This window comes from Macaca fascicularis, chromosome 14 (genome assembly GCF_037993035.2).
Source record: "Macaca fascicularis isolate 582-1 chromosome 14, T2T-MFA8v1.1".
Taxonomy (NCBI): domain Eukaryota; kingdom Metazoa; phylum Chordata; class Mammalia; order Primates; family Cercopithecidae; genus Macaca; species Macaca fascicularis.
The window spans coordinates 1,904,629-1,920,722 of record NC_088388.1 but is presented as its reverse complement, the minus strand read 5'-3'; the positions used below and the strand labels follow the sequence as shown (position 1 = coordinate 1,920,722).

Sequence of the window (16,094 nt, the reverse complement as noted above, 5' to 3'; positions counted from 1 at the left end):
AAGGGAAGCTCTGCAATCTTGCCAGTCAGGGTGCTGTCGACTGAGTAAATGCCCCTGTGCTGTGCCCGAATGTCCCCATCCTTTTGCAAACGACCGTCGGCCTGCCACCTTCCCGGTGGGTGCCTGTCACTGACCAGGATCCTGCACTCCTATGCGGTGGGAGAGGCAGACCCGGGCTCACCTCAGCCTCCCCACAAGCCAGGGAGAGGGGCTGCCCAATGGCGGGAGGCCCCCATGGGTCCCAAATGGCAGCTGCCCACACTCCTACCCAGGGACTTTGTCTGTGACGAACAATAAGGAATAAGGAAGGGAGTGAGAAAGAAGGAAGGAAAGGCGGTGGGAGGCGTTGCGGGTGGGGGAGGATGTTTGGAAAGTTCCAGAAAAGAGTCACTTCACCAGAAAGGCCAGAAGCTCCCCGCGCCCCCCAGCGCCTGCTTGGCTCCGAGGTGAAGGGATGGGAGCGTCGAGGCGGGCGTGGGTGCCAGCTGTTCTGCGTGGGTCTGTTTCCTTCAGCTCCTTTCCGGGCCTCGCCCTCCTCTTCCCGCCACACATACACTTTTTTCCTTTTTAAATTGTTTTATTTGGGGCCAGGTGAGGCGGCTCACACCTGTAATCTCAGTATTTTGGGAGGCCAAGGTGGGCAGACAGCTTGAGTCCAGGAGTTGGAGACCAGCCTGAGCAACACAGTGAGACCCCATCTCTACCAAAAACCAGTCAGGCGCAGCGGCAGGCACCTGCATCCCCAGTTCTGTGGGAGGCTGAGGCGAGAGGATCGTGCGAGCCCAGGGCGTTGAGGCTGTAGCAAGCCATGATCGCACCACTGCACTCCAGCCTGGGCAAGAGAGTGACACCCTGTCTCAAAAAAAAAAAAGTAGAAAAATTTATTTTTAAAAATCGATTTAACACTTGAATGCTACAATTGTCCAAGGAGGAGCAGAGAGCCCGTGTCAGACAGCCTGAAGCCTGATCGTCTGCGATCAATGGCCCTGCTGCCAGCTGTGTGTGGCAGTTTGGCCTGGCCTGATGCCACTGTCCTTCTTGGCACCAGCTCACAGTCCGTGCCCATAACAGATATGGAGCACCCAAGGAAGGGCAGACCCAGTCCCCACCTGCCCTGGGTCTGAAGATCTCCCAGGAGGTGCCATGGGGTGCCTTGGGCGGGAGGGGCTGGCCGATAGCCTTGAGGAAGTGGCACGGATATGCAGAGAAGGGCATGTCCCAAACTCGGGGGCACTGTGGCCTCCAGCTGCCAGGAGACAGGTGTGCTCTGACCACCAGAACTGCAGGGCCGGACTAGGGGAGACGTCCCTGCTCAAGTGCACATTTGCCTGATGGCGACTGCTCTCGGGTTCGCGGGTTCCAGGCTCTGCCCCGGTGCCTCATGCAAACGGGTCCCATTCTACAGATGAGGAAACTGAGGCACAGGGTGATTACAGCTGTCCCTGAGCTCCTGCAGCCAGGAAGGTGACACACCAGGATATGCTCCCAGGCTGCCCGCTGGGCTCGGTAACATAGTCTCAACTGCCCCGTGACACTGTGTGTCTGTGCTTGTGGGGAAGGCGACCAGAGGCCCCCTTTCCTCCACGCGGTGAGCCTACCAGCAGGGAGACAGTCCTCAGGTGTGAGGATGAGCCTCGTGGTAGGCACAGAGAAACAGGAGGAACTTTCTAGAAGGTGAAGGCTCCCATGGCTGGGACTCTTGGAGAAGGTCAGATCTCTGTCTGTCCACTCCTGCCCACTCCCCAGCACAGACAGAGCGAGCAGGACAGAGGGTTCAAAGTCCCAGGATACTGCAGAGCTCAAAGGAGAGCAGAGAGCACCGCCCCGCCTGGGCGCCGGGGGAAGGTGGGTGGGGTGCTCAGGGGCCCCTGGCGGCCCTGAAGTTTGCCTCAGAGAGGTGTGGGCTTCTCCTCCCTCCCACACACAGTGTCTCTGAGGATGAACTGCCGTGTGCCCCGCGGGGATGCCGCGTCCTGCCGTGTGCCCCGCGGGGATGCCGTGTCCTGGCCCTCGCTGGGCACCTCTGGGACGAGGTCAGCTGAGCCTGCCGTCCTGACTCAGAAACACCATCTAACTCTCTAAGTCCCTTCTCAGTGAGACGGGGGGTCTTGCACCCACCTCCCAACCCCCATGCACCTGAGGAGGTCCCCGTTCCCCTACTCTGTGGCTCCACCACGTTCCACGCGTCCTGAGGGACAGAGGGGACTGTGAGATGATCCTCAAGGCTGGTTTTCCTCTTTCACCCAGGACAGGCCCCAGCAAATTCTCACCTCCAGAGGCCAGGTCTGCCTGGAAGGACTTAGGAAATACAGCCCTACTTCCATCCAGCACACCGACCCAAGAAAGTGCCTCAGAGCCCTGGGGCCTGGGGGGCCTGGCCTTGGTCTCAAGGCATCAGCTCCACCTGGAAAGGAGTGAACTCAAGCCAGGACGCCCCATCTCCACAGCGGAAACGGTGCTGCCGGCTGCTCCCTCCTGGGGACTCTGGGCCTGGAGCTCCTGTGGGAGTTCGGGGGATAGCTGAGTCCCACGGAGGTGCCCCTCTCCTCCCCGCCCAGTGGAGCTTGGGGTGGGGGCAGGCGAAGACAGGGCAGGAAGCATGGGGCATTCCCCCTCCCCACAGCACTGAGAAACCAGGGGAGCATCCAGAAAATGGCGCCCACAGGCACCAGCTTCAGGTGACCCTAGCCCAGCCAAAGACCCAGGGCCAGTGTGTGCCACAAAGCCCGTGCCTGCTTTGCTGCTTTGCCTGCTCCCTCCTGCCTGGGACCACCGTGGCGAGGGGAAGGGAGAGTGGTGGCCCTCTCCTGACTCCTGAGGCCTGTGGTCCAAGCTCCCAGCCCTCAGGCAGGCCAGGGTCTAGACACTGCTTCCCCAGACACATCCCCCAGTCCCAGCCCACAGGCTTCCTGCAGGATCCCTTGGTGCACCTGGGGGCAAAGCACAGTGAGCAGGAGTGCAAAGAAGCTTCGTCAGGAGGGCAGTCCCTACCACCCTTGGACCCCCGGGTGGTCCCTGGGGTCCTGGGATGGACCCTGGGAGGGACGGTGCAGGGGCTGCTTTTTGCTCCAAGAGGACAAAGTGCCACATTGCCTCCGCAGAGGGCTGCCCATCTGGGAGGACCCACAGTGCAAGGCCGCACAACCCCCCAGGAAGCCTCAGAGCCCTCAGGTTCCAAGCCGAGGCTGTGGGCGGGAACCCCTGTGCGAGCCCTCTGGAAGAAAAACCTCACAGCTCCGGCGGAGGAGGGCCCCACCCGCTCCCAGAGCCCAGCGTGTAAGGGAGGGGTGGTGCCCACATGAGGCCCAGGGAAGGGTTGCGGCTGGGACGCCCCCTCACTGCCCCCAGATATCCCAGGCAGCCCTTCCCTCCACAGAGAGACCCACTGGGCCTGACCCTGCCCTGGGCACAGGGTTGAGCCAGGGACGGCCCGTGGGAGAAAGACGGCTTCAGGGGCCACTGGCCGGGCCAGGCGGGTCCTTGCCCAGTTCTGGGTGGCAAATGGGGTGAGGCCAGAGCCTTCTGGCCAGGGAAGACATTGGCCTGACTGGCACGGGCAGCAAAGGAGGGTCAGAGGCCACTCTGGCCTGGAAGAGTCTCCAGCCACCTGGACGGGGGTGGCCAGGCCTGGTCCCTGCCCCCACTCTCCCAGGGGTCGGGGCAGCCGGGCAGAGCCAGTAAGTGTTTGTTTTCAGATGACATTTGTAAAGAAAAACAGCCCTCCCACTCTGCTTGACCCGGTGTCTGGAATGTGGGGAGGCAAACAGCTGTACCCTTCCCAGACCCTGCACAGCCCCTGGTGGGGGCAGGGCCCTGGTGGGGGCAGGGCCCGGAGGTGCAGCCTGGGGAGGCACCGGCCATCGTGGTCAGGGCGCGGCAGCCGGGCTCTGGGCTCTGTTCCGGGCCTCACTGTGTCCCCGGTGGGGTGCCGCCACCTCCCCCCGAGCCAGGGCCCCGCCGGTCAGACACCCGCAGGGACAGCTTATCTTGGCTAGCTGGCTACAGCACCTCGCTGGAGTCCAGCAGACACACGCTCCCGTGCGCACGCCGCGCCCCAGGCCAGCCCTCACGCCACTGCCCCTGTCAGACCCCTGCCTGCGGTGGGCTGCTGTCTGCCTTGGCCTGCCCCAGCTCTCTCCGCGCCCTTGCCTCCAGGGAGTCCCCCTGGAGGACTCCAGCCACCCAAGCTCAGCAGGGCCAGCCCGAGCCCCTGCCCCACCCGGCCTGTGTGAAGGGTCCTCAGTCCCCTGATCCCCCAGACCCTCCAGGCTGGGTCCCTGGGGCTGGGGGAAAGCCGGCTCCAAGGTCCCTGGCCTGGATGATTTCCGGGAGGCCCGTCCCCTGCCACGTGCCTGGTGACCCTTGCTCCTGCCTGGCTGCCCGTGGTCCTCTGTGCGACCCCCACCCCCAGCCCAGGAACTGGACAGGAGACTCTGAATGGACGACAGCAGAGCCATCCGAGGGCCGCCCCTGACCCTGGCCCTGACCCTGCCCTGGAGCCTGGTTTCCAAATCTTGCCTCATGCTTTCGCCAGACCCCCTTGGCCCCTTCCCCTGACCCTGGAATGCCCCTGGGGCTTCCTGGAAACAGCCCCTCCTTTGCTTACTATTGGGTGCCAGACCTCACCAGCACCGACCGCCTGAAGGTGCGGGGACATCCCCCCATTCCCTCTCCTGGGGGTCCCATCGTCAGTTCCCCGTGGGCAGGATATCAGAAGAGTTCTCTGCACAGGTCCTCCGCCCCTTCAGGCACGGGAGAGGGCAGCTCAGAGACCGGCGGCAGATGTCAGTGCCTGCCCCTGCAGCGGGGTGCCCCGTGCTGAGACAGTGCGCACGGGGGACACTCCGGGCCTCGGTCCACTGTCCATGTGGCAAATGAGGTGCTCTGCGGGGCTTCTAAACTCTTCACCCTGGCCTCCCCATGGGTCCCTTCCCTTCCCCTTGGGGGCCCTGGCCCTAGGTCCCCAAGGCCTGGACCTGCCTCTGCCACCCTCAGAGCAAGGATGCACTGCAGAGGGAAAGGGGCTGCGACTCGGCCCCAGAGCTCCGGCTTCCCGTCTCCCAGCCCACAAAGCACTAAAGTCCGTAGGTCCTGGGACATCAAAGGCCCAGGAAGCTCCTTGTGCTGAGTTAAGCGTAGTGGGGCAGACGCATGTAGCTGGCATTTCCCACATTTACAGCTGCTCTGCTACGGGCTGGGAATCGGCTTCCCCTGCAGCCCGGTCATCCCTTGTCCAGAGGGACCCGTGGGAAGGCCAGGGTGAAGAGTTTAGAAGCCCCGCAGAGCACCTCATTTGCCACAGGGAGGGTGGACCGAGGCCCGGAGTGTCCCCTGTGCATGCTGTCTCAGCACGGGGCACCCCACTGCAGGGGCAGGCACCAACATCTGCCGCTGGTCCCTGAGCCGCCCTCCCCTGTGCCTGAAGGCCCAGCACTTCGAGGGCTGCCTGGGCTGAGGACCTTCGCAGAGAACTCTTCTACACCCCACGGAGGAGGCTGAGGGGTAGAGGCAGCTGCGGGAGCCCCAGGGCCACCAAACAGGCACGCCTGCCCCTCTCCTCGGTGGGTGCAGAAAGCTCTTAAATGGTGGAAAAGCAAGGCATGGCCGCCTTTCACAGGCACTGCTCAGAAAGTTCCAGAAGGAGACAATGGCATGGAGGGAGCAGGGCCCAGGCTGGTGGGGGCGCAGGGATGAGGCCAGTGAAGGCCACGGGTCAGGGGGGGCGGTGCTCAGAAGCCAACGACCCCATCCTTATCGCCTGTGTCTCTGCACACAGCGTCTCGTCTGCAAAGTTAGCTGAGCAAACGCCAGGAGCCAAGGGTCGAGGCAACGCCATCCGTGGGGCCACTCCACACCCCCTCTGCTGGCCCCACCAAGACCTGCTTTCTTGGTTGAAATCCAACTCACAGTCTGCCCCCGGGGGCCCAGCAGCCCTGCCCACTGGAACAGCTGCACCCACAGTGCCCAGCTTCCCAGGGCGACAGGGGCTGGGTGAGCCTTCCTGTCCCCACTGGAGCATGGCCGGAGTGATTTTCTGCTTCTGCTGCAGACCATCCCGGGCCTGGTGGGAGCAGCTGTAATCGCATTATCCCATTATGCCTCCACCGGGCACTGGGATGGGGACAGGGCTGCAGGATACGACTCCATTTACCTATCACCAGTGGAGCCCTGGGGGCTCTCCTAGGTCCATGGGGAGGGGTGGCCATCTCTTTAGGCCCAGGGACCCCAGGACAGAGGTAGAAAAGCACAGGAGAATTAAAGAGTTAAGGCCAGAAGGGGCCAGTCCGGCCAAGTGGAGCAAAGCTGTCCACCGGTGGCCAGGGCATGACTGAGGGGCTGTGTGGGGAACAGAGGAGGCGCCTCGAGCCCCCCGGCCGCTCCGAGCAGCTGCTGATCTTACCCAGGCCCATGCCCGTGATGAGCTGTGTAACTACCTCCAAGATCAGTCGGGAGGCTCGGCCCGGGGGCCTGCGCAGCGGTCGGGAGGCTCGGCCCGGGGGCCTGCGCAGCGGTCGGGAGGCTCGGCCCGGGGGCCTGCGCAGCGGTCGGGAGGCTCGGCCCGGGGGCCTGCGCAGCGGTCGGGAGGCTCGGCCCGGGGGCCTGCGCAGTGGTCGGGAGGCTCGGCCCAGGGACCATGCAGACCTAACAGCTCCAGCCCCGAGGCAGGGCAGTTGTGCTCCAGAGGGCTCCCACGGCCACGCTGTTCCTCCCAGGTGGACACCCTCGTGGCACGTACACCCCTGCTCTCAGCCCTCTCCTTCACTGGATGGAGAGACTCAGGACCCCCAGAGGTGGGTAGCGGGCAGAGGAGGTGGAGCTGGTCTGAGATGCAAGAGGTGGCCCATGGATTCTAGGAGCAACCGGCGACTTCCGAGGTCCCCCACCCACTCAACACACATTCCCAAACCCCATTTTACAGATGAGGATGAGAGGCCCAGCACAGGGGCCCATGTCTCTGTCACCAGGCAAGGTCGGGGGGATCTAGGGCCAGAATCTGGCTTCCCGCTCCGGCCGGGGGTCAGAGGTCTCCGGTTGGCAGCCGAGGCCAGCGGGACACAGGCTGAGGGATGGGGACAGCTGCTTTCTCGGCACAGACAAGGCTCCCCTCCTCATGCTGCAGACCCCGGCTGCCCCATCAGTCACGGCCCACCCAGGACCGTGCAATCATCCCCCACTTCTCCTAATCCTCCTGCCAGCTTCTTCCCAAGAGTCCAAGCAGTTGGATGCATTTTCTAAATTCTCAGGCCACTGCTGTTTCCTCCTCAAATTCCTTGCCCCCCACCCGCGGCCCCCTCCCAGCCATGGGAAAGGACTGCTGCGGCCTCCCCACAGGCCCATGCAAGGGCGGGGCTGCGTCCAGGCAGCTGTGAGGTACTGGGACCCAGGGGTAAGAGCCCCGATTACAGAGGCGTCATGGGAAAGCGGCGAGGGGAGGCCACCCACAGCCCCCACCACAGCCCCGCTCCACGCCCTCCCTGGATCTCTGGCCCTGGAGAGAATCAGATGGGACCCCCAGCAGCAGTCACTTGAGCCCCCCTGCCACTGGCTCTGCTGAGGATGCCCATTGGGCCATGCTGTGGCCACCTGGCTTGGAATGTGGGCACCAAGGTATCGGCCCAGATTCCTACCCATCAGGGCACCAGCATAGGGCCGAGCCAGTGCCACAGAACCCCCGGGCTGCACAGACATGTCCTGCACGTACCACAAACCGGGAGGGAGGGGTGCTGCCCAGGGCTCTGTGCCCTCCCGGAAGGGGCTACAGTGGGGCTGATTGTCAGGTGGTGGCTCTGACGCAGGAGAGGACAGATGGATAGAGCCCGAGGGCAGCCTGGCCAGGTGCACACAGTGGTGGCTATGACGCCTTCTCCCACGGCTGTCGCTCTGGGTCCAGGAGTGAAGATCTCCAGGCTCCAGAGAACTAGAAACAGCCGGCAGGCTCGCTGCTGATAACCGGGCCTTCTCCACCTGGTGGGGAGTGATGAGGCAAGACCGGATGGCGGGCCCCAGGCCTCCCCTCTCCTGGGACGGCCAGCTCTCCTCGCCTGTGCACGTCTCAATACGTCCATGATTACGCAACCAGCCCTTATCGCTGGATGTGAAGATCTGGAGGCCAGGCGGGGCCCTGAGGCCACAGCCTTCCCGCATGGGTGAGCGGTGAGCTGTGCAATTAGCCCTCAGGCCATCCTCACCAGGCCCTGCCTTTGTTCCTCCACCTGCCAGGCAACATCCGCTGGCGGTCTCCCACAGCCTGGCCAGCCTGCTCTTTCTCCCTCCACTCTGACCCCTTCCTCCTCGGGGCCCTGACATGCGGCTGTCTGGCACCCATTTTCAACTACTCTTTTCTTTCTTTTGAGTTTCACTCTTGTTGCCCAGGCTGGAGTGCAACGGCACGATTTCGGCTCACTGCAACCTCTGCCTCCCAGGTTCAAGCGGTTCTCCTGCCTCAGTCTCCTGAGTAGCTGGGATTAGAGGCATGCACCACCACGCTCAGCTAATTTTGCATTTTTTGCAGAGACAGGGTTTCACCATATTGGTCAGACTGGTCTTGAACTCCTGACCTCAGGTGATCTGCCCGCCTCGGCCTCCCAAAATGCTGGAATTACAAGCGTGAGTCACCGCACCCGGCCTTCTTTTCTTTTTTCCTGTCCTCAACTATCCTTTTCATTAAAGAATTCAGAATTCTCTCCCCTGCCTGCCAGGATGGAACCCAAAACCACGTAGCCAGTGGGCCTGCCTGAGCTGCGGCCCTGCGCCTGTCCCCGACAAGTCACCCTCCATTTTCCATTCCATCATCCTCTCTCTGCACCTCAAGCACCGTGACCCCTCTCCTGCCTGACTGACCTCTCCGTCTCCAAAGGAGACCCTTTCTTGTGCTTTCCCGCCCTCTCCAGGCCCGCCGTCTGCCTGGGGGCTGCCCTGGGGGCTGCCCTGGTGGCTGCGCTGTGTCTCCCACTGCTGTCCACACGTGCTGCCTGCTCTGTGCCTCAGAGGCACTGGAGCTCACGTACTCGGGGCGGGTGGCCTTCGAACACTGTGAGTCCCCACATCTTGCCCCTGGAGGCCACAGCTGCCCTGGGCCAAAGCTAAGCCGCTTGCTCTGCAGGGACCAAGGGCAGGGCTGCCTCGAGGGCTTTGGGGCAGGAGAGAGGGAGCGAATCTCCTGGAGGCAGATGAGGACCACAGGGAGGCTGCAGGCCTTGAACCCCTCCCAGAGAGCCAGTGGAAGGATGTTGCCTGGTGGATGGGAGATGGCAGACGGGTGCTCTGGGGGCTCCTGCCTCCCTATAGCACCTTGGACGTGTTTTGTTTTATCATGGTGAAAATACGTAACAAAACTAGCCCCTTCAACCATTGAGCCATTTTAGCCATTGAGCCACTGAGACATTTGAGCCATTCAGCCATTTTAGCCACTGAGCCACTGGGCGCACACATCAGTGGCACTCAGTGCTTTCTCACTGCCACGCAGCCATCGCCACCGTCCACCTCGGAACTCCTCCCTCTCCCAAACTGAAGCTCCCTGAAGGTGCCCAGCCGACTTGCCAGCCTCCTTGCCAGTAGACGAGATGGGGAGGCAGCCCTGCTCAAGCAAGGAGGCAGAAGTCTTGACTGTTCTCCCTGTGGTCCCACGGGGAGCACCTGCAGCAGGGCCCTGGCTGGACAGACGGCCACGAGGGGGGTGGTGTAGTGATCGCGTGCCCTGGCCTGGGCAAGAGAGTGGCGCCCTTGGCCTGCCCAGCCCCTGCCCTGCAGCCCGCCTGACAGCCGAGGGGAGCTTCACCTTCCAGCCTCTGGCTGTCATTAGCTGCTCCCGACGGGAGGTGGGACAGGCAGGGGAGACTCGTCCCCGCAGCCAGTGAGGATCCAGGCTCACGTGGGACCACCTGGACCTCATTATTCTTAAGTGGTCCAGTCTGAAAGTTTGAGAAGAGGGGAGGAAAAAACTGCCAATCCCCAGGCCTGGAGAGCCCCACCCCCTCTTCCAGCCATCACTGAAGCCCCGGGGCCTTCAGCCACAACCGAGAGCTGAGCCGGGCCCACCCCAGGGCCCAGGAGGGGCATCTGCAGAGGGTTCGGCCCCAGAAGGACTTGGAGGTCAGGCAAGTCAAAGGGAGTTCAGAGCTTAGGAGGGGTGAGAGGTCAGACTCTGGTCCTTTCTCATCAGCTGGGGTCCCTCTGTCCTTCCAGAAGGTCACCTGGGGTGTCTACAGTCCGGGCCAGTCTGACAGGTGGGATGGTGCTTCCCAGCAACCCCACCTTGGGGAGAACCCTGCTGCTTCTCCCTGCTCTCCACCTCCGGCACAGGCCCCGGGGAGCCTCCAGCTGATGACAACGCTGAGTAGACTCTGGGGCCAGCATCTCAAGGCACCCAGGACCCCAGACCATCCAGCCACACCCCAGGCTATGAAGAGGGGGAGCTCCGGGGAGGCTGGGGTGCCTTCAAGCTGCATCCTAGCAACATCCTCGACCTGCAAGAGGGACACTTGGTCTCAGCATGGGGAGGACGTGCTCAGACCCCATGGATAGGATTTGCTCAGACCCCATGGGGAGGACATGCTCAGACCCCAGGCAGGCATCCTGAGTGTGCCTGGCCTGGACCCCAGGCTGGTAGCTCCTACCTCTCACGGAGCAGCAGAGGCTGGCAAGAGGGACTCAGAGTCCTGGCTGGGGGCAGAGGGCCCTGCATGGCTCTGGGGTCCTGACCCAATCCTGCATTTCCACAGAGAGCTGCCTCAGCACCCATACTGAGGGTCCGTGCACCCCCTGGTGTATTGGGGACCCTTCCCCCACCCCACCCCCCATCGCCACTGGGACACCGGAATGTGCAGGATGGCTGTGAGGGGAGAGGCAGGCCCGGGGCGCGGCGGGCAGGGCTGGACGGGGCTGGGGATCTGTAGGAGGCTGGCCAGGCAGATGGGACGTGTCTGGACCCTTAGCACCATCACCTCTGTGTTTTGACCACCGAGCAAATATACCCTAAATGAAGCACAAATTCGCCAAGGGGACAGTCAACTCTGTCCTTTCTTCTTAATCCCTCTGGCTTAGGGTTTCCCAGCCTGGACAGCCTGTCCGAGGGGAAGGCTGCCCAAGGGCACACGGGCATCCGTCTGGGGACATTCAGGCAGTGATCAATCCCCGGCCGCCCTGGTGTGTGCTCAGCACTGTGGGCCTTTTCCCAGCCAGCTAGTGGGGGAGCGGCCACTGTGGCTCCCTGAGTCTTAGTGAGATGGTCAAGGATGGGACAAAGATGGAGACCCACATGCGGCCGCATCCATGGGCAGAGGCGGCGGAATACAGGACAGCTCTGCCATCCCCTCAGCCGAACCATGAAAAGCAACCCTGTCCCCTAAGGCCCCAGTGCCCACCTGGAGGCCACCATGAGCTGGAGCCCAGCACAGCCGCCACCACCACGTCTTGGCTGTCCAGCTCAGGACAGGTCAGTTCCAAGGCGTCCAGGCTGGAGCTCTGGGGGTGGAACAGCATAGCTCCTGAAGAGTCACTTGTCCAGCCCTGGCCATGGAGGGACAGGTGAGAGCCCACCGAGGGCTCTGAGGACTCCAGGAGGGACCAGCTGAGGACACCGGTGGGGGTGATGCCTCCCGCTTCAATGGCCGCTCGCAGGAGGCAATCCCAGAGCCCCGCTCCGTGGGCCACCAAGTACCCGGAGCCTCATTTAGAAATGGCCATCCCTCCCCACTGGCCCCGGCTGGGATCCTGGTGCTCCAAGAGTCCTGCTGTGGTCCCAGGGAGGAGCAAACCCCTCCCAATCAGGAAGCATCCTCAACCCCATCTAATTCCAGACGCTGCCTCCCACCTTGGCTTTCGGAGATGGAGAACAGAGCCGGCCCCTGCCCAAGGTCCCGGAGCCCAGGAGGGCGCCCCTCCGAGCAGACAAGCTCGCCCCTGCTCCCAGGACGAGCAAGCCCCTGCCGAGGCTCTGCTGCTGCTAATTGGTCCTTGGGATAAGCAGACCTGTCCAGGAAAGGACACCCTGATCTCCCAGCCCCAACCCCATCTGGCTGGGAGTTCTGACTTAAGCAAATAATCCGTCCAGGGAATTGAAGGCTCAACAGAATCGCCCGCTACGGATCCGGTCTCGGTTCCTCCACCCTCCTCCTGCCACCTCCACCTGGGCACTTGAGATCAACAGCAAGGCTTTGCAGTCGTGAGAGCTTCCCTCAGATGCCCTCCAGCCTCAACCCAGAGGAGATAGGTGCCTGGGCCGTGACCCCTCACACAAGAGGACCAAGCCCAGAGAGGAGACGGGGAGCCATTGGCCCAGACAGCTGGGGTCTGCAATGGACTCAGTGAGGTCCGGCCCTCCTCACTCCAAGGGGAGCTGGGAGCCGACCTGGTGAGGGAGGACGTCCTGGGAAAATGATAGGAATCAGGGAATGGCCCTGGGGCTCCAGACCTCTTCTGATGGAGTTATTCAAGGCCCATTGGCAGGGCTGGGCATCCTCTGGACCCTCGGGGGATAAGGTCCCCTCACTCCACCACAGAGTAGCATCTGGGCACCTACCTCCTGGCCATGGGCAGAGCAAAACTCTCTCCTGGACCCCAGTGCCCAGAGCCCTGGCCTTGAGAAGTAGCTGTGTGTCCTCAAGAGCCGCCCCAGACTGCCCCCCACCACCTTGCAGGCAGCTCGCCCTCCCACCCCACCAGCTGCAGGGTGCGGACACGAGTCTTTTACATCCCCAAATGCTCCTTCCGCGCCTGCTTCAGGAGGGCAGTCCTGCCTGCTCAGAGCCCAGCCCTGCCCAAACTCCTGGCCAGGGGACACACGGGCATTAGAACATGGCATCCTGGTTCTGTTCTATGTTCAGGAAGATGACACCCATTCGGCTGAAGGGATGGCAGAGCCCCTCTCCCCACAGCCCCCTCTGCAAGTGCAGCTCTCCTTTCCTCTCCCCGCATGCCTCTTCCCGAGGGCGGCCCCCTCTCTCCATCAGGATCACCCCTCCTGGGCCTCCGGGGTGCACTGTTTCCCCCAAGCCCTCCCTTCCTCCCTCAGGGTCAGGCCCTTTCCTCCAGGCCGCTCTCTGTCTCCTGGTCTCTGCCCTCTCCCAAAACTCATTCTATTTCTCTACATGTCTACCTGGTTCCCCACCCGTCTCCATTCTCCCAGTCTCCCGCCTGCCAGGCTGGCCCTGGCCCCAGCCACTTGGCAGCCTCCTCCTCCTCCCAGAACCTTCTCTTTCCTTCCTGGTCCCATCTCAAACTGCAGCAAGCTGGTCAGAAGGTGAGACCAGGCTGGGAGGAGCTCTGGGCCATGGAGATGGTGGCCGGGGGAGGTGTGGGAGGTGGAAGGACAGGTGGGCCAGGTGGGGAGCAAGGTATCCTGCCATGGGAAGGGCTGGAGGAAACATTGTATCCAGGGATGGTCAGAGTTCACCTGGAGGCCCTGAAGGTCTTGCTTTTAGAGCCGGGCGGGGCTGCCGTGTAGCCAAGCCAAGGCAGTGGCCCCATCCCGGGGCCTGGGCTCCTGGCGTCTGCCCTGGAGCCCACCATGTTGCAGTACTGAGTGGCCGTGCATTGCTGCTCTCTTCACTGTATGACCGGGGGTTCCCTCTGTGCCCCTCAAAGCCCCATCTGGCCTGGACTTTGGGTCTGCAGCTGGCACATGAGAATCTTCCCACAAGGCAGCGTAGGGGGACCGGGGAGCCGACACCAAGGATGCCAAGGTCTTACTTGAGTAGAAGACTTCCATCCTGAGCGATCCTGCTGGCCAGTCCTCCGGATCCAGCCCTCCCGGGGCTGTGGCCACCCCCAGGGCTCCAGGCGGGTCTGGGGTCCCTGGTCCCCCAGGTCGTCCACCCCTTGCTGCAGTTCTCCGGAAACAGGGGGTGCTGCCCTGGCCATTTTGCTCCTTGCTGGGTGTCTGGGAGGGCTGTGAGGGGAGAATAAAGGGCAGGGAGAGGTGAGAGACCCGAGGGACGGGGAAAGCAGTCTCAAAGGAGGGGAGGGAGGGCGGGCCAGCCGCGTGGCGCAGCGTGTAGGAGGGGAACATGGCGGTGCCCGGCACGAGGTGGGGTGCGGGGCGGCCCTGGAGCCCTGGCTGCCTCTCCCTACAGCGGGTCCGGCACTAGCTAGCCAGCTGAGCATGCTGTGTGTGGAGTCTGCAGAAAGTGCTGACCCGCCAAGCCCCACAGGCCAAGCCAGGCCCGGGGGACAGGAAGGAGCATGGGGCCTTCACTCACTGCCCAGCCTGGGGCACGGCCGGCCCATCTCCCATTTCCAGGGCATCCGGGGACGGGCACGCCCCGGACACTCACTGCCCTGCCACTGGAGGTTAGCATCCTCCCTCATCCGGTGCCCTGCCCAGGTGGCTGTTACCTCCCCTACCTCCTCCAAGACCCTGAGCAGGGGAAGAAGGAAAGTGGATGGACCTGACCCTCTGACCTGAGTGCGGTCCCCGCTCTGTTCCCCTTTCCTCTGCCCCTAGTTCTCACCGGGAAGGAGGACAAGAGCGCTCACCTGGGGTGGCCCCACGTGCCTGCCAGCCTTGGTCCAAGACTGCAGAGAAGGGGCCTTGAGGAGGTGGGGAGGAACCCAGAGGCAGACCCCGAGGGTCTTCCCTGAAAGTGGAGGGCCGGTGAGCAGCAGGAAGATCCGGGATTGTGCCCTCAGCTGCCCTCTCTGTCCTGACGTGTCACTCGCTAAGGGTCACGGGCCAAGGAGGGACCCGGCAATGTCCGGGAGCCACAGAGTTGGGATGGCCAGGCTGGGTGTGGGGTCTGTTGGGGATCCCAGGTGAGAGGAAGGAATTGGGAGTGGACTTGGGCCCGAGGCAGGCTGGGTGGCTGGTGCAAGGCAGAGGGCTGGGCCCCGGGGGCATTCTGTCCCGGCTCCTCTGTCCCCTCACCCAGTTCGTGAGCATCCCTTGTGCAGCGGGCCCCGGAGAGCACGGGGGTGGTGGGCGGATGCAGTGCAATATCCCCCAAGGAAAGTGTGTTGTGAGGCGGTGGAGGGCAGGGCCGGAGAGGCCCCAGCTGCAGAGCAGGACGCCGGAGGGCGAAGGGCAGCCGAGCCAGGGCCTGGGGTGGCCGGAAAGTGGTACTGTGTTCTTGCGGGCCGGACCAGAGCCCAGGCAGTGTCAGGAGGTGGATGGTGTGGAAGAGAGAGGAGTTCCAGGGGCACACTGGGGGCCCCTATGTGGCTGGAAGGTGGAGGGGCGCTGGGTGGAAGGGCTGGCATCGGGCTGGCGGCTTGGGCTAAGGCGGCCTTGCAGGGGCTGGCTCCTGAACGGCGAGAAGTATGGGCTGGAGTGGCCACAGCACTGGGGAGAGACAGATGGAAAGGCTGGACAGGAAGCAGGGCTGTGGCCAAGCCAGGGCCCGGGGAGGACAGGGACAAGTGGCAGATGTGAGGGTGCAGAGGAGCAAAGTCACCAGGACCTGGCCTGGATCGGGACGCTCAGGAGGCTGAGGCACTTGGAGGAAGGCCCTGGGGGAGCCCGGCTGGCTGCCCCACCCCTGCCACCCTTAGCTCCCTCTGCCTGCCAGGACTCCTGGGCTCCATCGGGTGCCGCAGCACCCTGGCCGCGACGTAACAAGGGGGGACAGGGTCAGCAAGGTGGCCTTTCATGCCTCCATGTTTGCAAATCCCCAAAATGACCCAAAAGACAAGCTCAAGGCTGGATTTTCCAAGAGAGCCCCTTCAAGTACCAAAGGACACAAAGAGCAGGCCCTTCGGAGTCTGTGGCCCGCAGACGGCCGGAGATTCCACGGCTGGCCTGCGGGGCTCCAGCAAACACGTGCAGGGCTTTCCAGAGCCCCGCACAGAACAAAGAAAAAATGGGGAGAGCAGGGCCTGGGCTGAGTGGACCACGGGCGGGTGGGTGGAGGGGACGCAGCGGCATGGCGCCCACTGCCAGGCCAAGGGCAGCTGCAGGGGGCTGGGCTGGAGCAGACCCGGGGAGGGGGTGGGGGCTGGAGGAGGCTCTCACGGCCGGAATCAATAACTCATGCTGGGGGAGGGTGGGAGACGTTTGTGGCGGGGCGGGGAGGGGGCGCCTGACAGGGTGTCCCTCCACCCCCAAGTTCAAAGTTTTATGGCGAGCAGGCTTGACTTCCTCCCGCGTCCCTCCTCTCCAG

General features: G+C 63.3%; 1 long non-coding RNA gene across 1 annotated transcript; it reads right to left on the bottom strand.

Moving 5' to 3' along the window:
- Positions 1–556: 556 nt before the first annotated feature.
- Positions 557–13,951, bottom strand: LOC141408420 (uncharacterized). Its single transcript, XR_012422905.1, has 2 exons — positions 13,690–13,951; positions 557–852 (listed from the first exon to the last, which is right to left on the bottom strand). It is a non-coding gene; the product is annotated as an uncharacterized lncRNA (long non-coding RNA).
- Between the last annotated feature and the right edge of the window lie 2,143 nt (positions 13,952–16,094).